The following is a 25,423-nucleotide window of genomic DNA, read 5'->3' as shown; positions in this document are numbered from 1 at the left end:
ACTGAAATTAATTGGTAAAAATGGAAGAAACAGATTAGGAGAGTATCCAAACCCTAGGAGAGGTAGAGGAAGAAAAAGAGGGAGAAGCCAAGAAGACAGACGATAGAAGGAAATACAAGGAAGAGAAAAGAGAACAAGAAAGGAAGAGTACAGAAGAGGACCGACAGAAACTAAAAGGGGGAGGAGGGTGGAGCCGCCAGATGGTTGGTGAGGATGCAGCCATTTCACCGGCTCAGCAGGAGGAGAATGGAGCCTGTGCCCACCAGAAGGGAACCATATGGCCATTCCACCTCTGGCTCCAAAGCAAAGATATCCCCCATCTCAAAAATCATGATCCGATGTTCATCAGAGGAAGAATCTGATAAACTTAATGATCCAGCCCCTGAAAGGAACACCTGGACAAGCATTTACATCTGTGCTCTCTGGTCAACCTGTAGGCCCAGAATGATTTCTTATTATGAAAAATGTTTTTGTAACATCTCCCAGTATCCACTTTCTCCAAAATGAGCCTCTATAAATATGTAACAAACATCTTTTCTTACCCATGGCTTAGGAAATTATTGCAATAAAATGTACTGGGATAGAGTCATAATAACATCCCAAAAGATCCCACTAAGAAATCAGATATTTTGGGGCACCTGGGTGGCTCAGTCATTAAGCGTCTGCCTTTGGCTCAAGTCATGATCCCAGGGTCCTGGGATCGAGCCCTGCATCGGGCTCCCTGCTCTGCAGGAAGCCTGCTTCTCCCTCTCCCACTTCCCCTGCTTGTGTTCCCTCTCTTGCTGTGTCTGTCTCTGTCAAATAAATAAAATCTTTAAAAAAAAAGAAATCAGATATTTTGATACCATGTACTACAAATAATATCCTAGAACTTGAGTTTTCCTTCATAGAAGAAGCATTAGGCATTCCATTTATATTGTAATAGCAAGCAAGCATTAACTCTGGCCGCAGAGTTTAAGCAAATGAAAAAACTGAAGAATATCACGGAAACTTTAGAAAACATTTGGCCGAAACATATTTCTCCTAACAGATAAAGAGATTAACTACTAGGTCAACATCTTATGTAAGTGGAGTTATAAGAGTTCAGTTAGGAATCATGGTAGCAGACACTCTTGGTGTCCTGCCCACAATCCCCGTACTCACCAAGTTACTCTAGCATGATTTCCAACTTCCAGCACCTCCATTTCTTTACCTAAGGACAAGAACTCTTGCCGCTAGAACCAGCCACATGAAACTTTACCATCATCACTTTGTGATGGTCAGCAGGTGGGAAAATGAACACCCCCTGGGAGCAGCCCTCAAGGACTCCCTCACTCCTTAGGTAGGATAACTCTGAGGTGTGTGTGAGATCTAAGCTGGCTCCCCAAGTTCCTCGAGTAGGATTGAGCTCAGCCTCCCACACTGATAGCTACCTTGATAACACCTCCTTTATTGGCTTCCCTCCCTTCTTTGTCTCATTTCTTCACCTGGATCAAATCAACTACGTATACTTGAGTCATTGTCTGCTATTTGGGGAACCCAAACTCAGGCAGTCAGTTTTAGAATTTTGCTGTATCTCCAAGTTTCTGCTCAATATAACAGATTATTAGAATACGTTTGGTTGATTAATCTCATTTTATTATACCTTGATAATATGGTATTGTGCATAACAATAATCGCTATCTTAAACACTTAATGTTTTCAAAGAACATTTTTTGTTCCTTCATTCATTTAATATTTTCTCTCTTAGATGAATTTATAAATTAGTGAAACATCAACAAGAGTAGTGAAACTTTACAATCAGTATGTAGCTATCAGTAGGCTGTAGATGAAACGACAGGAAGAAAAACCTCACTGCTTTTTTTTTTTTTTTTTTTTTAAGTGAGGTGAAGAGGACAAAAAGAATCCGTTTAAAACTTCTGGCACCATTTAGGTTGCTAATTACTTCTTATAGCAGCTAAATGGGCTAGGTTACCTTTGTCCGTGTCCTACTAAATCGATGCCAAAAGACCAAGTAGAATTGGAAACTTCTGAGGTTTCTTTGAACTCTAAAAATTTCTTCTTAATCAGCCACTGGAAAGTCATCTCAATATTTCAGACAATCTACTTCTCGGGCAAAAAAGGATTAGGTAAGTTAGAAGGAAGAAAACACCTTATTCAAGCCCCCATGGGGTAGACAGTTAATATATTTTTGACTGCCCTACTCCTTGGAACATCCTTCCAATGTTGAGAAGTTCTCTATCTCTTTGAGTCCTGTCCTTCTCATGACAGAAGACAAGCTCTTTCCCACCCTCCATGCAGCCAGGTACCAGCATGTGGGAGAGTGGTAGAGGCCACCCCAATCAGAAACATGTGACACCCCAGTTCAGAAACTGGTGCCCCACCTAAGCTAGTGCTATACAAATTCATTCTGGGGTATGTAACTGCAAAGACATGGGCATCCAGAGGCAGCCAGGGCCAGGGTTCAGCTACAAGCTAGTTTGTTCAGCAGTGAGCTGTGGTGTTGCCTCCATCTGGTAATCTCACAGGACCATCCTGTGGTAGGATTTGCACATTGCTTCAGTCTCTATAACCTTCAACCTGATTCTTTGGTCCTCAGGAAGAGTATGTGTGCTACTCACATCTTTTGCTACCTTTATTTTCTGCTTAAACTAGCTAGAGTTTTCAACTGTTTCCCTCAACTAAGAACTAACCGCCACACCCTTTATATGCAAAGCCACAATGCAGGAGATTTAAAGATCAGTGGGATCTTGTCAACGAGGAGCTAATATAGCACAGTGGAGAGAAAAAAAGTAAATGATCACAACATACAGTAGACTCTGAGAGGGCAGAAGAGTGTTATAGGTAAGAGCAAACCCTATGGACTACCATAGGGTTGTTTACTTAGTTTACCTGGACGAGTTATTTCACCTCTCTCTGCTTCAGTTTTGTTTTGCCTTTTTTTTTTTTTAATCTGTACAACAGGGATAATAATATGACTATCTTATATAGTGTCATGATGGAGAGTCCTGATTGTCTTATCACATCCATTCTCTTTCTGGGCACATAGCTGATCAACTAAAGATTATATTTTTAACCTCCCATAAAAAACTAACTCAGTGCAGCTATATGACAAAGTGTTAACCAGTGGAATGAGAGCAGAAGCAATATGTACAGCCCTGGCTTTACTTGGTTAAAAAGAAATTCCTTGTCCTGGACTTATACTGTGTCTTCCCTTTCCTCCCAGCTGTTTGCAAATGGTGATTACAGGTGATGAATGATAATGGTAAAGCTTGATGTGGAGGAGAGCAGAACCATCTTGTTAGCCTGGGTTCATGGATGACTCTGTGGAGAATAACCCATCTACCATCATTGCATTGTTGTGAGAGAAATCAATGTCTTTGTTGGTCAGAGTTCTCCAGACAAGGAGCCAATAGGGTATGTATAGATATATACGAGGAGATTTATTATGGGAATTGGCTCATGCGATTGTGGAGGCTGACAGATGCCATAATATGCCATCTGCAAACCGGAGAACCAGTTTTCAGTAATTCAGTTCCAAGTCCAAAGGCCTGAGAATGGGGTGAGGGAGTGCACTGATGTGGGTCCAATTCAGTCTAAGTCCAAAGGCTTGAAAATCAGGGGTTCTGATGTCTGGGGCAAAAGATGGACATCCCAGGGGTGCCTGGGTGGCTCAGTCAGTTAAGCATCCAATCTTGATTTCAGTTCAGGTCGTGATCTCCGGGTCGTGAAATCGAGCCCCACGTCAGGCTCCACGCTGGGTGTGGAGCCTGCTTGAGATTCTCTCTCTCCCTCTCCCATTGCCACTCCCTGCCTTGCTCCTCCTCTCTCTCTCTCTCTCAAAAAGATAAGATGGACATCCCAGCTCAAGAAGAGAAAGAGAATTTGCCCTTCTTTCATCTTTTGGGTCTATTTGGGCTCTCAACAGATTGGATGATGCCACTCCCATTAGTGAAGGCAGATTTTCTTTACTCAGACTGCTGATTCAAATGCTAATCACTTCCCAAAATACCCTCACAGACACCCCCAGAAATGTTTACCAGCTATCTGGGCGTCCTTGAGCCCACTGAAGTAAAATTAACCATCATGATGTCTTTATTCTTTAAGGGTCTGCATCAATGGGACTCTTCCTCACAGCAACTCTGGCTTTTACCCTATGGACTATAGTTATTACAAGGATTAAATGCATACATTTTATAGAGAGCTTAGAATAGTACCTGGCTTAAAGTACGTATTATATATGTTTTAGCTACTATTAGGTTCTTTTTTTTTTTGGTCATATGAAGAGACTGAGGCCCAGGTAGATTAAACAGATGACCCATGCCTACACTCAGAGTGAGAGAATTAGGATTTAAACCCAGGTCTGTCTGCCATAGACCTATAATGAGTTTCAAAATACATGTGTCTCTTATTTAAACAAGTTTCACACTTACATAAAAAAATGAGGCCCTAAGCAATAGTATCATCCCTGAGAATTTATAATTATTAGATGCCCTTGAAGGTCAAGAGGGGTCCTTTCTAGCCCAGGCTTCCATTATCCTCTTTTAACACTGAAATGAGCAGTCAGGGGAACGGGAGGTAGGTGGCATTGTCTCTAGAGTTGGGGCAAAGGGGGGTGATCATGAGAGAAGGAGGCTAAGTCTTACTGAAAAGACTGTCCGTGGGGTCCAACCAGGTAGGAAGACAGTGAGGGTAAAGGCCCCAAGGGCTTTGAGCCCAGGGACTAGTCGCCTGTCCCTCTAGGGATATGAAGAAGAGCTGAGGCACAGTGAAGGCTGGGAAAGACAGGAGGAGTCACAGCACAGAATAGCACCAAGACTGTTTCAACCTCTGCCTCTGTGGCATATGCATATTTATTTTTTCCTTCCATTTTTAACAGTCAGTGAGATTTCTGTATCACCTTCTTGGAAGAGGTAAATTCTTCTATGTTAACAGCTCATGTCATTTCACTATATTCTGCCTGCAAAGGATTTAGTCATTTAATGGTTCATTCGCTCAGACTAACATCTCTACAGGTAGCTTCTCCTTTACAGGCTTGATTGCACATGGATCTAAGGTGACTTTTGAATGACAGCTCCGCCATACAACCCTGGTGGGGGCCTCTAGGTTTGCAAGGGAGAGGAAGGAAAACTAGGATTTTTCGAGCACCCACTATACATTTGACATTTTAAGCATGTGCTTTTCTTGCCTTTTCCTAACTCGTGACATTTTATTAACCCAGTTTTTAGAGACTAGAAACCTGAAGTTTGGAGAGGTTACATAACTTATCCAAGTTCACAGATTTAGCAAGTGGAGGAACTGGTATTCAAGCTCACCCCCCGTCTGACTCCGGAGTCTACGCCCTTGCCACTCTCCTGTGTGCACACGCCCATGAGGATGCTGCCATTCACACTGAACTGAACTTCCTCTATATAATGGGGATAATAAATTCCCCATGGAACTGGATAAAATGAAATAATGTATGCACTTAGCACAGTGCCTGGCACAGGGTGGTTGCTGAATGTGCTTGAAAACATACACATTCTCTGCATGTGATCATGAAACAATACAGTTTTAATGGCATTTCATTTTGCATGGAAGCCAGAGATCTATGAAATTTCAGCTTGTTGAGCCTCCCTGAGTACAAGTAGACACTTGGGTTAATTGTTCCATTTTGGTAGTAAGTGAAGAATTATCATGTTAGGACCAAAAAAATAAGGTGGCAATTGCCTTTCCTTGGTTTCTCCAGAGGGTAAAGAAAAGCAAGTGAGTGAACCTTACAGAAGGTAATATTTAGAGGGAGAAGTCCAGTTTTTAGATGTTTGCTAAGGAAATAAAGGTTACTGAACATGTCCAAACTGACTGGAGGGACCACCTGACACAACACAGCCTCCGTACTGGGAAAGACACCAGGCTACAATGTTCTGATCCAGATTCTTGGCCAAGTTTCTATCGCTTTTTTGTAGGTTAGGAAGAACAGTCTCTTTCCTCCCTGGGTAATTTCAGGACATCCCAACCTTGAAATTTATGTGAATTATGCTTGATCCAAGACTGTTCTTCTTCAAAAGCCACTTTTCCCATTTGTCTTTCCCTGCACCTTTTGGGGGAGGAGCCGTGTTGAGCATCTGCTCCCGGATTTCTGTCCTGTCCTCCAGCGATGAAGAACACCCCCGTGCCTGTGGGGGCGGGAGGCTTGGCTCTCCTTTTAGAAATTCCCGTCTGTGGTGCGCTAATCACACCCTCGGTACATTTTACATCTTATTTTTAGGAGCAAAGTATAAAGACTCCTAGCACCAACAGCAGTTTCTTTGGCAACCTGCATCGCCCCCTTGCTTGTCCAGCTGTGCAGAATTAAATTCTAAAAGAGCCTGTTTTACATCATGTAAAGGAGATCCACAGTGAAGGTGCTTTTTAAATGAAGGTTTTCTTCTGAGTTAAGTGGGAACTAGCTTGGAATTAGGTTGGGGGGTGGGCGGGTGAATAAAAGAAACAGAACCTTTACTTAGAACTAGAACTGTTATAAAGTCCCAGGTGTTCACAGCCATGCCCTAGTTGCCCTGATTTTTTTCCCACAGGGCATCATTTTAGACACAAAAATAGCACTTTAGACCAATGAAAACTAGGTTTGAATATTTATGTCAGAGGAGTTTGGTGATAAGCTCCCCTTCCCTCTATTAAATTTAAGTTCATCAAAGGCAGGGGACACATTTTATCCATCTTAGCATCCTCAGTACTTTACAAAATACTTACATGCAGGTGACCTTTAGGATATACTTATTGAATTGAACTAATCATAAGAGCAGTTCTTCAAATTATAACCTCTAACGTCCCAGAAAAATTCACCCTGACACTGGATTTAAAGTGTTACTGAATCACAAATTTGGAAGACTCCTAGTTCTAAGGAGGCACGAGAGGGGGGCCAAGGTGCCCTTTCTGCATCTCCATCCCCCCCACCATGCCTGTCCCAGCAGCTGCTCCACTCATGTCAGCATCCCCTTATTTGGCTCTGTAGATAATTGGGGAATCTGTGTAATCTTTTCTGGTAGAAAGGGTTGAGGCTGGGGAGATGACATCATAGCAGGTGCTGGCTTTAGGAGGAAGTCCAGTCCAGTGCCCGCCTGAAAGAAGGCATGACCAAGGCCACAGTCAGTGACAAGAAGGCCTAACATGCTCCTTCAGGCAGCACAAACACAGAAGAAGCCCAGAGAAGCTCCCAGGCAGAAGGCTTCCTCACCATTTCCGCCCTTGGGTAACCTCAGAGGACAAGAGTTTGTCCTTTACCCATCACTGGAATCATGGCTCCTTCTCAGCATTTCTCCAGTGGTAAGAGCTCTTTAGGATACTTAAGTAGACAATTTTTTTTATTAAATGTAAAGGAATAAATTCAGCAGATAGTATATACTAATTAGATGATTTCCCAGCCCTTAATCCCATTGATTGACTTGGCATGTGTTTTTGGTAGAAATGACTTCTGCATCACTTCTACCTCTCCTATAGCCCCTCAGCCCTGAGACTGTTTCACCAAGGGCTGTTGGAACACTGAAGAAGCAAGGCTGGCTTTCTCCCCATCTTTTTCTTCTCAGCTGAAATGATTACTGATTCTCTTAGTCAGCTTACTAACAGCTACCTGGAATTTTTCACACAGAATTTCTTGAAAGTAAAGTTCCTCTTCTCCTGGGAAAATTCTAACAACACTGAATCCCTTCTGTTACTGCTCCTCTGAAATTCTTTATCCAAATGCCCCAGATTTCCTGACAACTCCAGACTTGACTCATTGTCTTACCTGATGAATGTCAACATGTGTAGTGGAGGACTTCAGCCCACTCACATTTATTTTAACCACCAACCCATTTAGTCATATTCCTGACTTTTTATTTTAAATTCTCTTTTTCTTGATTTGCTATTTGCTGTTGTTTCTCCATCTTTCCTGACTTGTACTGGATAACCAGGTTTTCTTTTTCTGTCCCTCTATAGCATGGACATTTTTTCTGTTATGGGCCAGACAATACATATTTTAGGCTCAGTAGGCCATACGGTCTCTGTCACAGCTCCTCAGTTTTGACATTATAGTGTGGAAGCAGGCAGAGACAATATATACATGAGTGAACAGGGCTGTGTTTCAGTAAAATGTTTACAGAAACAAGCAGCATGGGGCGCCTGGGTGGCTCAGTCGGTTAAGCATCTGCCTTCGGCTCTGGTCATGATCCTGGAGTCCTGGGATCAAGACCCACATTGGGCTCACTGCTCAGCAGGGAGCCTGCTTCTCCCTCGCCCTCTGCCGCTCCCCCTGCTTGTACTCTCTCTTTCTCAAATAAAATCTTTATAAAAAAAAAAAAACCAAAAAAACAAAAACAAGCAGCAGGCCAGATTTGGCCTGGGGCTGTCATTTACCAGCCCTTGTTGGAGAGGATTAAAAGTTCTACATCCTTCATTTTAAACAAGTGTGCCTTGCAACAATAGAATATACATTCAACTTCTATGACAGGTAATCTAAACAATATAACTTAAACAAGATAGTTTATTTCTCTAATTATATGTGAGTAGTCAGGGGCTGCTTTGACAACACCAGTCTCTGGACCCTGGATTCCGTCTTATTGGTCCTCATCACTAAGGTGTCGCCCTCAACTGTACCTACATCCTCATCCACGTTTCAGCCTGTGGACAAGGGGAAGTGGAAGTGGAGGGCATGCTTCTTCTTTTCAGGGGACAGGCTGGGAGATGCAAGGACCAATTCTGTCTGCATCCCTCTTAACAGTAGTTTACCCTAGGTCACAGCTGGCTTATTGGGGGCCTGGGATATGTAGGCAAACTGGTGGGCCTGTAGTCAGCTACAAATCCTATACTATAGAAGATGGGAGAATAGATGTCGGGGAGCATCTGACAATCTCTACTAAAACTAAAACTTTGATTTTTTGATTTGCTTCAAGGATGGATTACAATCTATAACCGTCATCCAGTCAAAACAAAACCTTGAGCATGTATTTATTGAGCACATTTAAAATCCAGCTATGTTTGTAATGCTGTCGTCTCCCTAGATTCAGTTTCTTCGGGCTCCCAGATGAGTTTTTGGTGCTCCACACCCCCTTTTTTTCCTTCACCCCTTTTTTAATAGATGTGCCTGCTTTATTGATGATTATTTTCTAAGATCTGACCTCCAAACTTTCAGGACAATTATTCTGCATCTTTCTCCTTTTTTTCATGGAGAAAGAAGCAGAAGCACAGGGGAAAGACTTACTGTTTCTGCTTAGAAAGACCTGGGTTTTAGTTACCGTAATTTACATGAGAGTTTTGTGTTTAGTTGTGGACAGCATGAGATGAAATACCTGTTAGTGTGACGTGACACTAAGGGAAGGAATAGCTCTCTGCAGACAACATGTCAGCGAATTAATTCCCTGCTGTTATAACTGTTCTGAGAACCTCAGTCATCAGCCCCCTTTGTGAATAATTTTCCATTCGTATGTATGCGTGTCTGACAGTTTGTTTACATGAACGTTGGGAAGAAGAGCCAAAATTATTTGGCTTGGCGTCAAAAACTGTCTCTATTTTTGTTGTCTGCAGTGCTCTGATTCAGTGCATTTTAATAAGTTTTTAACAATGCATGAATTTGAGTCAGAGGAACTAGAGGAAAGGCTGGGATGACACGCTCTTATTATAGGATATAAAGGGATGACACATCATCTCTTGTTCCCCAGGCCAACAGTCCTTAAATCAAGGCCCCTTCTCCTTTGGAACTGAATTGTTCTCATTAGGCCTGGGCACAAGCAACTTGGCATAACTTGGTGTTTTCCTTTAAGAGGTTTTAAATCTGAGGTCATTCTTGAGTTCATTCCCAAGTTCCGTCTCACCCAGATTTTATCTACTTTCTATAGGGTCTGAGCTTTGCAAGACTTCTTTCCTACACAGCCATTAGAGGTTTGTACTTGATTATATAGGGATATATCTTGATCCAAGGAAGGCAGACAAGATATGCAGTATTGTTTTTTTAGAGTCTGGGATAATCCTTTCTTCTACATGCTCTCTTCCTGTTCTTTGGCTTACAACGTTGAACTGACAGTGAAACTAAACTAAAATTTGAAAACATTAGAATATATTAATTTTTTTTCTTAAGCGAAAAAGTAATTTGGACTCTCTCATGGAAGTCCTATATCAGGGAAAAACCAGTATATTTAAGCTGCCTGAATTTCTTCCTGTTGCTGGAGGGAGAGTTTGAATTCTAAGTTGCTGAAATGGAAAAGCTGCTATCTGGGGGCCCATAACCAATTTCTGCATTTTAAAATGGAAACTGGAATCTATTCTGTGGGCAGGCCTTTGCTAGGTTCTGCATTGCAGATAGACGTAAAGCAAGTAACTCCACATTAATTTTGGGAGCACTGAACCACTGAAATAGCACAAATAGAGATGCCTCAGACTGAGATGTTTTCATTTCAGTTTAGAAATAGGAATTGGCTATGTCTTTAGCAAGACTGTGTCCTTGCAGAAAAATGCCTTTTATCTAAATATATATTTGACTGTGTCCCAAAAGAGTCGTTATTTAGGACTGAATAACCTACTCTTTAGTTAATATGTTGCTCATTAATTATACTGCGATTGCCCTGCAGAGTGGGTGGGGGCATCAGACTACACTTTGTTTCCCCCCGGTCAGTCACACTGGGGTGGATAAAAGAAAGGTGGGCTTTGGAATGATAGAAGGAGAACTCTCTCTGAATGTCTGAGAGGTGTGGGAAACTAGGCTCTAAGGAGAAAGGACACGGAATGTGCTATTTGTGGGACATAAGCAGGTTCCTGTAAATAGTGACAGATCAGGAGAAATGACCTGTAGGGGGCCTCTGTGAGTATGGTGCATGAGTTCTACCTAGCTTTCTTAGCTCAGAATTTCCCAAATGTATTCAAAATAAGGAATTCTGTTGCATAACACTTGTTAATATGCCACAGAATACTTTCTGAAGAATATACGTAGGAAATGGTGTTAGCCAGACTTCCTCCTAGCATGCATCAAAATCACCTGAATGAATTGTTGGAACACAGATTGCTGACTCTACTCCCAAAGTTTCAGATTCAGTAGGTCTGGGGTAGGCCTGAGGATTTGCACTTCTAACAACTCCCTGGGTGCATGCTGCTGCTGCTAGGTCCAGGAGCCACACTCTGAGAATGAATCACAGACTGAACGGGTCTGATCTATTCTTTCTCTTCAAGAAGTATAATCATTGTAATAAAGGCCAAATATTAAAAGCCCACAGCTAACAGCATACTCAGTGGTAAAAAACTAAAAACTTTTCCTCTAATGTCAGGAACAAGGCAAGGATGCCCACTTTTGCCACTTTCATTCAACACAGTATATTGGAAAGTCCTAGCCAGAATAATTAGGCAAGAAAATGAATAAAAACACCTCCAAATCGGGAAGGAAGAAGTAATAGTATCCCTGTTTGCAGATAACATAATCTTACTATATATAGAAAACCCTACAGACTCCACAACAAAACTGTTAGAACTAATAAACTCTTTCAGTAATGTTGCAGGATACAAAATCAACATACAAAATTCACTTGTGTTTCTATACATGGGCAAAAACAATCTGAAAGGGAAACTGAAAAAATTCAATTTATAATAGCACCAAAAAGAATAAAATACTTAGGAATAAGTTTACCCAAGGAGGTGAAAGACCTGTATGCTGAAACTACAAAGAATTAATGGAAGAAATTAAAGAAGACACAAATGGAAAGACATCCTGTCTTCATGGATTGAAAGACTTAATATTGTTAAAATATCATGGCTATCCAAAGTGATCTACAGATTCAATGCCGTCCTTATCACAACTCCACTGGAATTTTTTACATAAATAGAAAAAATAATTCTGCAATTCATATGGAACCACAAAAGACCATGAATGTGCAAATCAGTCTTGAGAAGGAAGAACAAAACCAGGGGCACCATACTTCTTGATTTCAAAATATATTACAAAGCAACTGTAACCAAAACAATATGGTACTGGCATAAAGATAGACCTATAGATCAATGGGACAGAATAGAGAGACCAAAAATAAATCCATGCATGTATGATTAACTGATCTTCAACAAGAGTGCCAAGAATACACAATAGGAAAGTGACAGTTTTGTCAAACTGCAAAATGGTGTGGCCACTATGGAAAACAGTATGAAGATTCCTCACTTCTGCATATTTATTCAAAAGAATTGAAATCAGGATCTTGAAGAGATACTAGCACTTCCATGTTCATTGCCGCACTATTCACAAAATGCGGAAACAACCTAAATGGCATTCAGTGGATGAAAGGATAAAGAAAATGTGGTATATACATACAATGGAATATTATTCAGCCTTTAAAAAGAAGGAAATTCTGCAATATGCAACAACATGGATGAACCTAGAGGGCAATATACTAAGTGAAATAAGCCAATCATGGAAGACAAATACTGCATGATTCCACTTATATTAGTTATCTAAAATAGTCAAATTCATGGACTGAAAGAGTAGAATGGTGGTTGCCAGGCACTGGGAATTACTAATTAACAGGCATAAAGTTGCAGTTAAGCAAAATGAATAAGCTCTAGAGATCCGCTGTACAACATTGTGCCTACAGTCATTAAAAATTTAAGAGAGTAGATCCCATGTTAAGTGTTCTTACCACAATAATTAAAAAAAAAAAAAGGACCACTTTCTTACACCATACACAACAATAAACTCAGCATGGATTAAAGACCTGAATGTGAGACCTGAAACCATAAAACTCCTAGATAAAACATAGGCAGTAATCTCTTTGACATCGACCATAACAATACTTATCTAGGTGTGTCTCCTCAGGCAAAAGAAACAAAAGTAAAAATACACTGTCAGGACTATACCAGAATAAAAATTGTTTGCGTGGCAAAGGAAACTATCAACAAAACAAAAAGGCAACCTACTGAATGGAAGAAGATATTTGCAAATGATATAGCCAATAAGAGGTTAACATCCAAAATATATAAAGAACTTACACAACTCAACACCAAAAAAAAGCCCAAATAAGTAGATTAAAAATGGGCAGAGGACCTGAATAAACATTTCTCCAAAGAAGACATTCAGAAGGCCAAAAGACACATGAGATGTTCAACATCACTAATCATCAAAGTTATGCAAATCAAAACCACAATGAGATATCACCTCATACCAGATAAAATGGCTAGTATCAAAAATACAAGAAACTACAAGTGTTGGTGAGGATGTGGAGAAAAAGGAACCCTTGTGCACTATTGGTGGGAATGTAATTTGGTGCAGCCACTGTGGAAAACAGTATGGAGGTTCCTCAAAAAAAATTAAAAATAGAAATTCCCTATGATCCAGTAATTCTGGGTATTTGTCAAAGAAAAATAAAACACTATTTCAAAAAGATATATGCACCCCTATGTTTATTACAGCATTATTTACAATAGCCAAGACATGGAAGCTGCACAAGTATTGATTTATAGATGAATGATAAAGAAGATGTGGTATATAGTGGACTATTACTCAGCCATAAGAAAGAATGAGATCTTTCCCTTTGTAACAACATGGATGGACTTAGAGAGTATTATGCTCAGTAAAATAAGTCAGAGAAGGACAAATACCATATGATTTGACTTATATGTTGAATCTAAAAAAGAAAAAAATGAACAAACAAAACAAGCAGACACAGACCCATAAATAAAGAGAACAAACTGGCGGTTGCCAGAGGGGAGGGGGTTGGGAGATGGGCAAAATGGGTGAGCTGGAGGTACAGGCTTCCAGTTATGGAGTGTGTAAATCACAGGGAAGAAAAGTGCATAGTAGAGAATATAGTCAGCGGTATTGTAATAGCGTTATATGGTGACAGATGGTAGCTACACTTGGGATGAACACAGCATAAAGTATAGAGTTGTAGAATCACTATGTTGTACACCTGAAACTAATGTAACATTGGGCATCAACTATACTATAGTTAAAAAAAAAAAGAGGTAGTCATTGAACTCCTACCGTGAGCAGGCCATACAGGGTTTACTCTGCCCTGGTAACACAAAGGCACACTGAAAAAGAAGATTCCAGAGACAAAAATCTGAGTCCCTCCTTAGTTACAGCAAGTAATTTTAAAAATTAATAAACGCCTATATTATCCAAGCTTACTGGCTATTTTGACCATTTTACAATTCAATAGTGTTTTTGTTTCAAAGTGTAAAATAATTGGAAGGAGTTTTACTCATTAATATTGGCTATAGTGACTTTTCAGCACTCTTGCCACCTTAAAAGCTGGGTATGCTGGTATATGTTATCACAGCAGTTCAACATCTAGTCAATTAAATTTGAAGAAACCCAGTTAGCCAGTAGGCAATTTGGACTGCATAACAATAAACAACTGGTTTTACTGATTGCTTCAGCAGAAGTAGAAACACTTCAATTTGTGTGACAGCTTTACATTTCTGCTTTTCAGTAATTATAATCTCTGTTGAGCCAATACTTCCAAAGGAAATACTGTGAAATGTTCTGAATTGGTATCTCATTTGCAATATATTATTATCTTCATTATATTTACCTGAAATAGAGAATTAGCAAAAACAAAACCAAAGTACAGCAGAATAGATGAGCTGTGTATCCCCAGCCAAAGTTCATCTGGAGAAGTTAAATATGCACACGATAACTATTTCTGCATGTGTGAGGCAATTAGAAAGTGATATGCATTATCAGCCCACAAATTCAGATGTGCTTCACTCCAAGTTACTTGAGGCGTTGCCTCATAGCATTCCTGCAGATAGTGATAAACTTCAAGAATATGTCGTAACCATGTTAATCAAAGAGGGTCCTAGAGCCCAGACCTCCTGATTCCAGCTTATATTTCCTTAAGTGTGCAGTGTAGTGCTTCTGTGTTGTCTAATACTGTAGCCACTAGCCTCAAGTGATTACTGAGCACTTGAAATGTGGCTAGTATGAATTGAGATGTGCTGTGAGTGTAAAATCCACACCTGATTCAAAGACAATATGAAAAAAAAGTGTAAAATATCTCATAAATAAGGTTTATACTGATTACATACATTGAAATCATATTTTAGGTATTTAGGTTTAAATAAAATATTAAAATTAAAAAAAAAAGAATATGTCAAGTTCACGCATTCTGTGTTTCAAAGACTTAGGGAACAAGCCAGCCAGCCATCTTCTTGTAATGTGCATCTTAATGACTGTGGTGGCCCTGAACTTGTGCTGGCCAGATACCCAGCTGTGATGAGCATAATTGGCTCTGGCCCTAATAGCCACCCCTCTGAATGTACCACTGCCCAGGCACCAACGTCACAATTCCCACAGGCTGCCCCCAGGCAGTGACTGAACATGGTGAGGTACAAATGTGTCCCTATTCGTGTGAAACTCAAGACTCCTTCAATGGGTAGTTTGGCTCGAGGACTCCCCGTCGGCCTGGCTGAATGTCTCTTGGAACTGTACTACAGTCTGAGACTCTTACTCCCCAACCTCACCTTCCTCTCTGCTTCCACAGGACTTGGACCTTTGTTTCCATCTGAAGGCTCTTCCTGCCTAGTCCTGCCCTCCCCTTCTCGTCCTTCACAGCCATTACCCTCTCTTGCACATCTAACCCCATCTTGGAATCTGCTTCTCAGAGGACCTGAACTCACAAAGACAATGATTTTCATACTATCACACAAGATAAAATCAAGTTGCTTATGAATGAATTTTAAATAATGGGGAAAGAGGGGCATCTGGGTGGCTCAGTTGGTTAAGCATCTACCTTGGGCTCAGGTCATGATCTCAGGGTCTTGGAATCGGGTCCCACATCGGGCTCCCTGCTCGGGGGGGGGGTCTGCTTCTCCCTCTCACTCACCCCCCGCCCCCTGCTCACGCCCATTCTCCCTCTCTCTCAAATAAATAAAATATTTAAAATAAATAAATAAGGAAAAAAATGCTGGACCTAGAGTAAAAAAACAAAATCTGAAAGTTTACTAGTTTTCTTGTCAGTTTCACAAATTAGCTATAAAACCAGTTGATATTTTCTGATGTTACTTCCTTTGTATTTGGCATGTCAAAAATATCCACAGCAGCACATTACTATGATGAAAAGTCTGGCTTCTCCTGATATACACCCTCTCTTATTCAAAGATTGTTGCAGAGATATTGAAACTCTCATGTAAAAATTTATAGGTTTTGATTAATACATTTTATTTTATTTCTTTTTTTAAGATTTTATTTATTTAACAGAGAGAGACACAGCAAGAGAGGGAACACACAGGGGGGAGTGGAGAGGGAGAAGCAAGCCTCCCGCTGAGCAGGGAGCCTGATGCGGGGCTCGATCCTAGGACCCTGGGTCATGACCCGAGCCGAAGGCAGACACTTAACGACTGAGCCACCCAGGCGCACCTGATTATTACATTTTGGATCATCATATTGTTTCTGCTTAAAAGTGTTTCCTGTTAGAAAAATCATTATGAAAGGTTTAGAACTTTATTTATTTATTTATTTATTTATTTATTTATTTATTTATTTATTTATTTTTAAGTCAGCTCTATGCCCAGAATGAGGCTTGAACTCGTGACCCTGAGATCAAGAGTACCATGCTCTACTGGCCGAGCCAGCCAGGCACCCTTAGAACATTATTTTTTTTTAAAAAATAAAAATCAGGGGTGCCTGGGTGGCTCAGTCAGTTAAGCATCAGACTCTTGGTTTCAGCTCAGGTCATGATCTCAGGGTCATGAGATTGAGCCCCGCATGGGGCTCCACGCTCAGTGTGGAACCTGCTTGAGATTCTCTCCCTGTCCCTGTTCCTCCCCCTCTGCCCCTTTGCCCACTTGCACTCGCTCTCGCTCTCAAATAAATAAATAAATAAATACAATCTTGAAAAAATTAAAAATCACCACCTAGTTTCAGCACCTGAAGATACATGATAACCAGTTATCATTTCAGTATGCTTTTGTCTCTATCTTTTTTATGCATTATATTTATGTCTACCCAGGTGAGATAATACTATATATAAATTTAGTATCCTGCTTTTCCCTCATGGTATTAAACTTTTTTTCTAGAATACTCCTAATGGCTGCACAGTATTCCATTGTGCATTATCCTGTTATTCCACTATCCTAATATTTACTTAACTCTTTCCTTATTGTTGGAATTCAGATAATTTCTAATTTGTTGGCTATTATAAACAGTCTATAATGAATATTTGTTCATAAAACTTTAGTCTGCATTTGAAGAGTTTCCCCCCTTTATCTAGATCCCTAGAAGTCCTTCCTGACTTCCTGATAAGCCTACAGCTGAGAAAAACCAACAGGCTTATTCCCTACAACCACACAACACGGTAGAAGAATACAGTCCTACCAGTCAGAAGACTCATTATTCCACTAACTACCTTAGTGCCCTAAGCAAGTCTCTTTACCTCTGAGTCCACAGGTGTAAAATCAGGGAGTTGAATTAGATAATCTCTGTCATTCTATCCATGTTCAATATTCCTTAAACATTTGCTCAGTGGACCTAGCTTCTATCCAATACCATAATTCTTCTTATGCCCTTTAGAGCTGTATAACACAAAGGAACAGCACTGGTAATGGATGTAGGTTATTACTATATTATTATCTTTATACCATAGAGAACAGTACACATTCTATAGGAATATGGTTGATTCTGTTACTCTCCTTTCTCCAACTCATGTAACTTAGTATTTTCTTGTGTTTTTAAATTACTTTGGGCTTCTAAGTATTAAGAGTATATTATAGCTAGGTGAACCTGCTCACCAACCTTCTAATATTAACCCAAGGCAAAATATTGTTCACTTGTTAGATTATATTAAAATGTCACATTTAAAATTTTTCTTTCACGTTCTCTAAATTTAAATCTGGCTCAGTCTTAATTTATGTTTTTAAAGATTTATTTATTTATTTTAGAGAGAGAGAGAGAAAGAGACAGAGCTCGAGAGTAGGGGAGGGGCAGAGGGAGAGCGTCTTGAATGGGACTCCGTTCTGAGCACAGAGTCAGACCTGGGGCTCGATCCCAGGACCTATGAGATCATGACCTGAGCCAAAACCAAGAGCCAGATGCTTACCAACTGAGCCACCCAGGTGCCCCTCAGTCTTCATTTATAAAAGACTGTATTAAGGGATTCCCTGGGTGGCTCAGTGGGTTAAGCGACTGGCTTTTGGTTTCCCCTCAGGTCATGATTTCAGGGTTGTGAGATCAAGCCCTGCATCGGGCTGGACAGGGAGCCTGCTTAAGATTCTCTCTCTCTCTCCCCACTAAACAACAACAACAAAAAAGATTATATTAAGTGTTTCTCTGTGCATGACCTTATGCTAGGAACTGAATTACAAAGATGTTATTTTCAACATCAAGGAATTTCTAGTGGAAAACCACAGCCGTGAGGACAAGGAACATCTAAACAACCAGTCTGAATCTCACTGCCTGCCTGGCACTGACGGCCTATCCTGGGGTGGCAGGAAAGGAGAGCTCGAAGGAGTTCTGAGTTTGGAGAGGCTGGAGCCAGTACGATCTTGCACTCCTAAGAGAGAAGATAATGTGGACGAAATGAGATTCTGGAGGCTTTCAAATGAAGTGGTAAGGCTTGGGTCTACAGAAAGAGAATATTTCAGGGTCTGAGATGTAAATCAGGAAAGATTTTTTTCCTGATAAAGGTGGAAACAGAGACATCTAATGTACAGATTGAAAGTAAGTCAGATACAAACTCTAACAGATGATAATAATTCAGGCAAAGCAGGTCTTAGCAAATGGCAGTGCAAATAAGTGATGGAAGTTAGCATGGAGAACTAAGGCTCAGCATGCAGACACACTGAAGTGCTTACATGAGAAAATGCAATTACTTTCAATTGCACTAGACCTAATTAGGTCCCCTTACTGCTTTTAATAACAGCTGCTCTGTATGAAATATACTGGTTCCGGCTGTTTGCTCACTCATATTGTGAGCTTTATCTGGCTTTGTTACCGGACCCTCAAGACCAGGTTCTTGAGTCTCAGTGAGACAAAGAAAGCAGATGGGGTTTATTAGAGATAGCTTATATACAAGGAGCCGATGAGAAAGAGGAATGTCACTCCCTGAAGGGGTAGCTTGCAAGGCTTGTAAAGGCACTTTTCCAAAGGGTGAGGGGCTGTGGGTGGGGAAGCGTCCTTCAGTCCCATGATCATTATCTTGTGGCTGTTACTTTTTAGTGGACACAAGACAGTTACAGGATGCCTTTGTTTATGGTCGATGTTCTATAGGGCTCCTGGAAAATAGAAATACTTGTGCAAGCAGGCTTTGAATTGTTACTTCTTATTTTGCCCAGACAACCATTACTCCCTGGTGGCTGTTATCTGTCATTTGTTCTCTTTCCCAGGAGGTATTTGTCTCTAAGCCTATGGAGATTTTAACCCTTGCCTCAGACCAGCGACTTTACAGGAGTTAAGTCCCTCTTGCTTTCCCTATATTGTCTCAACTTTGCTATCAAGAACTTTCTATGGAGCTTGTAGGAAAAATATTGCCTCCCCCTAAATGGACTTGAGGTAAAGAGAGTGAAATGTACTACAATTTTGAGAATGCCAATAGGAATATTTGTAGGAAAAATATTGCCTCCCCCTAAATGGACTTGAGGTAAAGAGAGTGAAATGTACTACATTTTTGAGAATGCCAGTAGTACCAAGAATCAGCTAATGCTAAGCTAGGATATGTTTTCCAAAGGAGGAAATTTTAATAGGCTAACTGGTGCCCAGCGTATTATGCTACCCAGACATGAATTTTAGGAACTTGAGATTTTGGTGTAGAAGAGCCTTAGTTTGAGCTCCCCTAAAAGCAAAGTGTGAGATAAGAACTGGGGTGTGGTAGTTGAACTGGGAGGTGATTGCAGGAAGCAGGAGTGAGGCTGCTAAGACAGGGAGACAGAACAGGAGAAAGAATAACACATGGTGACTTTCTGAGCAAAAAAGAGGCCAAAACAGGGAGACTGTTTACTGCTGTGGACATCAGGGACTCAGTCCCACTACAAGACCCTCAAAGGAACCATGGAGAATGTGTCTCAGCATTACCCCACTGAAGGACAGGGAGGCTGGGGGATTCACTCCCTAACTTCTTCCTCGTTCCTTGAAGTCTGTCCCCTAAGGCATTAATTTCCCCCACACTTCTGGATCACATCTATGTGGACCAAAAAGACTTTGGAGGAAGTCCTAAAGCAGAAAGCAGAGCAATCCCCTGGTGTATGCCTGAGGTGAGACATGGGCCGTTTACAGGGACTGTCCACTGACCAGCTCCCATGTCCCATCCTGAGGTCTGAGGGGTGGAGAGCCATAGTCTCCAGCCTGTGGAGGACAGCCACCATTGACTCAGTGCGGCCACTGCCACTCTCATTAGTGTGTTCCTTCTTGTCTTAGTGAAGGGTCCCTCTTCCTGGGCAATGCAGTCATTGGTTAGGTTCTCTGGTGTCCTTCAGTAAACCAGTTTGAACATGCCCTTCTGGCTCTTCTCTCTGTACTTGGCCCAGGCAGTTGTGGCATTTCTGCCTCGTTTATCGTAAGCTCTTGTCATATCCAACCATCCAAGAACGCAGCTAGCAACCTATTAAGGGTCCTTAACCAGGAAGTTAAATCCTGCATCATGGGAAGGTGCTTCCAGGTCAATAAATGCTTCCCTATAGAACTTGATGTTCCACTTCCTCTACCCAGCTCCCTCAAGATCTACTCCTACACACATCTCTAAGTTCCTCCCAGGACATATTAGTAAGATCCTGCAGTTCTTCCAGAAGTGCGCTCTCTGCTCCCGCAGCAGGGACTGCTTGGGCTATGCCAAGAGCTGACCCTAATTATTCATCTGATGGCAATGGTGGAAGGTGTGGGTAGACCTGGAAAAGGATGAGCATCATCTGACTTCCTCCTCAGGTGAAGGCTTCGTGTCATCTGTTGGCAAAGGGGGGCTGCTCTTCTCTAGCAAGTTGGAGGGGAATGTTTCTTCCCACTCCGAAGAATCTAGGGCTTCAGAATTCTCAGGTGCATCCATGAAATATGCCATCCCATGACTCAACATCCTACACCTTCCTTATAAGTGCTCTGATCTCACCAAAATGAAACCTGTCAGTGACGAGCAGTCTCCTTACTAGCACATCTGTCACCCACCAGTTGATAAGCAGCTCTCTAATGCTGCCATGAACACTTTCTGGGCTTCACAGCATGCCCTGAATTGATCGTTAGACCATTCTCTTTCTTCCAGGTTGTTAGAGCAGATAATAAAAGTCAGTCGACTCCACCATCCTCATACTTACCCTCATAAGTACTGTGGAAGTCAGTGCTTTCCCCTTCTACCTAAACCTCATGCCAGTCCTCTGCTGGTGAGATTCTTAGCATTTATGAGGATGAGCTCACCAGAGGTTCTCTCCATGCCACACACCACTGGCACGCGGTCCTTGCTTTCATCTCACCAGTTTCAGTGTCCCATCCTGAGGGTCTGCCTTTTCTAGCACTTCCATTTCCAACTGTCTTGCCTTGGGTTCCCCTAAACCCACATACCAGCTGAGCCAACTTCCACAGCTTCTGAGAAAGCACTAAGAAAAGCAGAGAGACACCATGCGTACGCTTGAGGTAGGATGTTGTCCATATGCGTGGAATTGTTCGTATGACTACTGAAATCAGGCAGGCCAGGAGTGTGGCTCAGGGCACTCCAGCTGTCTGCGATAAGACATTAGTGAACTAGAGGGAACTCAGGGGAACTGACAGACATTTTAGAGCCTTGGATAATCAACCCATTCCCCAAAACCATCAAATCAAGAATAGATTTAAAATTCATTAAAATAACTTCTTCAGTCAAAACCTGAGGTATGCCAATGACTTAAAGCTAAGACCCATGGAGAAAAGTGTTTTACTTTCCCAGGGACCAAAAACAAACAAACAAACAAAAGCCCCCCAAAACACCGGAAAGTCATAGCTCAGACATTTTAGAATAAACTACAAAGAGGGGACAGTGATCGTTCCGTCTGAGTGGGATGAAAAAGAACAGGAAATGACTGGAAGATACCAGGCAACGCTTTACTTCTGAGGTACACTAGTAAAGTTGGGAAGCTAGGAGTCGATGTATTTAAGATTATTTTGGATACAGTTTTACCCAGAAGGCCCTGCCATTGGCAGAAGCACCTTTCGTGGTGTCATGCATGGGAAGTCCTGCACAGAGGGGCAAAACATTCATAGCATCTAAAGTCTATGAATCTAGAGTCTTATTCAAGGTAGGGAAGACCTTGTTCTCTCACCCCCAGCAAACCTCAGGTGGGAGCAGCAGAAAGTTGTGCAAGAAAAGCAGCAACACCATCTGTCCAGGGAGCTGTCTACCTGGGACTCAATGTAGGAATGTTTGCTTTACACATAACTAGAAAAGAAATAACTTCCAGCTGGCTTCAGCTCTATGTTAGGATAGGAGACACATTAGAATTGGCTAATTGCTGTAACAAAACACCCCAAATCTCAATGGCTTACACTCACACAAAAGGTTTAATTCTTGCTCATCTCATAATGCCATCAATTTGGCAGGGACTTAGGGGCCTCAGCTTCTTTCATATTGTGGCTCCTCTGTCCCCTGAGCCTTGGAGTCCTCCACTAGATCCTTTGCCTCCATCAAACCCGAGTGCAGAGGGAGAGAGAGAGAAGGATGAGGGAGGGTGGAGGACCACCTGGGAGGTGGAGACCTGGTGGCCTACATGACCTCTGTCTGCATTCTTTCATCCAGAACTAGTCACATGGTCCCACCTAGACATGGGTCTGGGAAAAGTAGTCTTCCTGTGAGCCCAGGAGGGAAATGAAAGAGTCCGGTGAATACAGAGAAATGTCTCTGCCACAACTATATTCTATATATAATTGCACTAAATGATGTCCACCAGAGAAAAGATTACCACTGACATAATCCTAAAAACTCAATTCTTTACACATTTCTAATTTTGGTTAAGAAATCACTTAAACTGATGCTCTTATCATTTCTCCCTGATGGCTGAATAGATCTTATTTTCTGGCTTTCCTCCCTAAGCTCTGTCAATTTCTGCCCAAATGTCACTTCTCAGTGAGGCCTATCCTGAGCATCCCATTTAAAATTGCAACCCATCCATCTCATTTTATCACTCTAACTCTGCCCTATTTTTCCCCAAGGCATGTGTCATGATCTCCCTTAATACATTATTTATTATATTTCTGTTTTATGGAATGCCTTCCCTCCTTGAAATTTAAGCTCTAATAGGGCAGGTGCTTTTGTCTGATTTGATCACTGAGGTATCCTAATGCCTACAACTGTTCCTGGCATATAGTAGGCATGATGAATGAACAAATGAACAGGGAGCCACAGGCATTCATCAAGAAGGAACCCAGAAACAGATCTGTACACCCACATTCATGGTAGCATTATTCACAATAGCCAAAATATGGAAACAACCCAAATGTCTATGGAGGGATGAATGGATACACAAAATGTGGTATATACAATCAATGGAATATTATGCAGCCTTAAGAAGGAAGGAAAGGCTCCAGCAATCCCACTTCTGGGTGTATAGCCAAAAGAACCGAAAGCAGGGTCTTGAAGAAATATCTGCACAGGGGCGCCTGGGTGTCTCAGTTGTTAAGCGTCTGCCTTCGGCTCAGGTCATGATCCCAGGGTCCTGGGATGGAGCCCCGCATCGGGCTCCCTGCTCAGCAGGAAGCCTGCTTCTCCCTCTCCCCCTCCCCCTGCTTGTGTTCCCTCTCTCGCTGTGTCTCTCTCTGTCAAATAAGTAAATAAAATCTTAAAAAAAAAAAATACCTGCACAACCATGTGCATAGCAGTACCATTCACAGTAGCCAAGAGGTGAAAGCAATCCACATGTCCGTTGACTAATGAATGGATAAACACATGTGTATACATACAATGGGTTATTATTTGGCCTTAAAAAAAGAAGGAAATCCTTTTTCATGCTACCATGTGCATGAACCTTGAGAACATTATGCTAAGTGAAATAAGCCACTCTCTGGGCTCTCAATCTTCCTTTTAGAGCCATATCAGAAGGAATGAACTTGATTGATATATATGCTGACAAAGAGTTCAGTCAGAACCTGGAGTTCAGCAATACAGATCAGATTCACCTGTATGATGATGTGTTGATAGCCACCTCACAGCCCTCAGATGACAGGAGCAGCAACACGGAGTCACCTCCTATTGTTTGCCAGGAGCCACCTCCAAGCCCAGCAACAAGACCCCTGCAATTCTGCATACCTACAGTGGCCTACGAAATAGGTGAACTATGTGGGCAACTTCTCCTGGTGAACCACAGACCAGCAGCAGATCCAGGTCATTCACTTGGTAGGAATCTATGATGTGATAGAGTTGAAATTTGCAGAGAATGGAGCAAATGGCCAATCTAAAGGGTATGCTGAGGCGGTAAAGGCTTCTGAAAACTCTGTTCACAAATTGTTGGAACTCCTCCCAAGGAAAGTTCTTAATGGAGAAAAAGTGGACGTGAGGCCAACCACCTGGTAGAACCTGTCACAGTTTGAGGTATAGTCTCAGAAATGTGTATCTGAGTCTCAAGAAGGGGGATATCTCCATGGAACCACTCCTGAGATTCTAGTGCTTCTGCTGATGGATAGACCACACCCTTAGAACCTTGTATCCTCATCTACCTGGGAGATAGGCCCCACATATACTGCCCCACTTCATTTGCCCTCCTTCAGCCCTTCACCTGGTGGATCTGCCCCCACCCCCAATTCCATCCCCACCACCTCCATCCTCAAGCTTTGGAGTCCCTCCTTTTCCTCCAGATATCCACTATAAGCATCTCATGCCTTTTTAAAATGCAGAGACAACCAAGTAAGGTGATAGTTTAAGGGAAAAAAATATAGAATGTGAGAAAAACCATTTACCTGGGGAATTTTTTTCTCCCCATTTTTTGTTGTTTTTACTCAATTATACAATTTTTAGTTTTAATTCCTGACAGCAAATGAGAAAAAAGGGCCTTGTTCCCCATGTTCTCAATGATTTGTCTTTCTGATAAGTTGAAAACTGTGTAATAAATTTGATGATGCTGTCAATCTTTTATACTGCGTTGCATTTTTTTTTTCCTTTTGCAACAAAATATTTGTAAATAATAAAATGGGGGGCGGAGCAAGATGGCGGAGGAGTAGGAGACCTGGATTTCGTCTGGTCTCAGGAATTCAGCTGGATAGGGATCAAACCATTCTGAACAACCTACGAACTCAAGAGGAGATCAAAGAAAAGAATAGCAGCAACTCTCTGAACAGAAAAGCGACCACTTTCTGGGAAGGTAGGATGTGCGGAGAAGTGAATCTGAGGCGATATTCGGGAGGATAGACGGCGGGGGAGGGGAGCCTCCATCAGCCACTACTGCCGAGTGATAGAGCCGCGGAGCACAAAATTGGAACTTTTAGAAGTTGGCTCCACTGAGGGACGTTGCTCCAGTGGCTAAGCGGGGGGTGGAACCCTCGTGGGACAGTGTGGTCTCAGGACCCTCGGGGTCACAGAAAGAC

General features: G+C 41.7%; 1 long non-coding RNA gene and 1 pseudogene across 1 annotated transcript in view; both read left to right on the top strand.

Annotated features, from left to right (window-relative positions):
• LOC112821902 (uncharacterized) overlaps positions 1-25,423 on the top strand; it is a 69,230-nt gene that overhangs the window by 30,996 nt on the left and 12,811 nt on the right. The gene's annotated exons all lie outside the window — the stretch shown is intronic.
• LOC141369912 (cleavage and polyadenylation specificity factor subunit 7-like) lies at positions 23,713-24,729 on the top strand (annotated as a pseudogene).

The sequence above is a fragment of the Callorhinus ursinus genome, unplaced genomic scaffold, assembly GCF_003265705.2.
Source record: "Callorhinus ursinus isolate GAN/ISIS: 27379988/994484 unplaced genomic scaffold, GSC_fseal_2.0 scaffold8, whole genome shotgun sequence".
NCBI classification, from domain to species: Eukaryota; Metazoa; Chordata; class Mammalia; order Carnivora; family Otariidae; genus Callorhinus; species Callorhinus ursinus.
The sequence above is the reverse complement of the archived record's forward strand: the minus strand, read 5'-3'. Positions and strand labels throughout refer to the sequence as shown.